Here is a 1,795-nt window from a genome sequence, read left to right as displayed (position 1 = left end):
GAGAAAGAATATTTGCCTCCCGTTTGTCTTGAATTCAACTTGGCTTTAAATGACCAGACGACTTGTGAAACTGATATTAAATAAGTGTCAGGCCAGAAAAGTGATGAGAAGTGTTGGGGTGGATGTTGAGCATAAGTACAGGTGAATTATAAACTGTCAGGGGCCTCCATGCCAGTGTTTTAAGGACTACAACTACTACAATGATGTCCTTAAAATGGACAACTCGCTAATGTTAAAAAACACAACGGATTCACAAGATATCAACAGGATATAATTTCACTTATAAGTTGAAAATGTGCTTTGGGACTAACCTGTAGGACATTCCTGCTGACTGACTCGGAAACGTCAGCAGAACGGACTTTTTTATTATTTTCTTTTATTTATTTATTAGACATTAAAGACATAACATTGAAACATTTACAACTTTAACAAGACATCCAAAAAGATAAAAAAAAAATTAAAGGAATGGGTTTACATTACATAGAAAGAAAAAAAATCAATAAAAAAAAGACAGCATATTTTCAAGTATCTTTCAATAGAGCATTGTTGCCCTATTTGTTTTCCTGCACTCGTCTCTCTCACAGCTTGGGTAGTTTGTGAGTGACGGGCGGCTCGACCAATCAGAGCGCTGCTCTCTGACTGACTCGGAAACGTCAGCAGAACGGACTTTTTTATTATTTTTTTTTATTTATTTATTAGACATTAAAGACATAACATTGAAACATTTACAACTTTAACAAGACATCCAAAAAGATAAAAAAAAAATTAAGGAATGGGTTTACATTACATAGAAAGAAAAAAAATCAATTAAAAAAAGACAGCATATTTTCAAGTTACTTCAACTCGAATAAAATTGTATCTCTACATTTTTTGTTATCAATGCATTGGAGAGACTCAAAATACAAATGAAAATCAGTCATAAAGGGTTTAGAACTATTTCTTTTACTTTTATGAATATGAAATTTACCAAATAGAATCATTAGATTCATCATAAAATTGACAGATGCATTTTTTGATTCAAAATATAAGATAACATCTTTGGATGTTAATTCACAATTATAACCAGATCTCTGTTGAATATATATAGATAAATCTTCCCAGAATTTTTTGGAATGGTAACATTCAAACAAAAAAAAGATGTAGAATTCTTTCTGGCTGATCTATCTGAACAAAATGAACATTTTTCATCAGCAGAACGGACTGGTTGTAGCGTTTGTTTGTTTCTGTGAAAGCAGCTCAAAGTTTGTAGCCATGTAAACATTTATAAACCTATAAAAGCATGTAAGAAATGAAAACGAGATGACAAGGTAAAGGTAAAGGTAAAGCCAGCATGAGGTCACAGTGCCCCACTGTAAAGGAAAGTTAGCACATAACAGGGCTCTACGGATACTTTTCTTTTTAGGAGCGCTTGTGCTCCTAATTTAAAAAACTTAGGAGCACGGTCAAAAATTTAGGAGCACCTTCTAATCAGTAATCAAAAAATTCTGATAAAAAAAATAACCTTCCCATTACAAGGTGATAGTTGACTCCTTAAAGTGATTTATAGGGAATTTAGTTTTTACCTTTGTAATGGCATTTTTCTAACTTTATTAAAAGCATGTCATCTTTTATGTCAAAATCAAAAAAATATATTTATAAGCTTTTTAACATTTCTAATAAAAACAAGTAGAATAAGAAGTAGAATAAGTTACCAATCAAATGAAATCAGTATTTAAGAAATACATTTGTAACTAGCATGCATATTACTAGCATATTGGCTGTTAATTAGTACTTATAAAGTACATATTAATGCCAT

This window comes from Sinocyclocheilus grahami, unplaced genomic scaffold (genome assembly GCF_001515645.1).
Source record: "Sinocyclocheilus grahami isolate Dianchi unplaced genomic scaffold, SAMN03320097.WGS_v1.1 scaffold1374.1, whole genome shotgun sequence".
Lineage (NCBI taxonomy): Eukaryota > Metazoa > Chordata > Actinopteri > Cypriniformes > Cyprinidae > Sinocyclocheilus > Sinocyclocheilus grahami.
The sequence above is the reverse complement of the archived record's forward strand: the minus strand, read 5'-3'. Positions refer to the sequence as shown.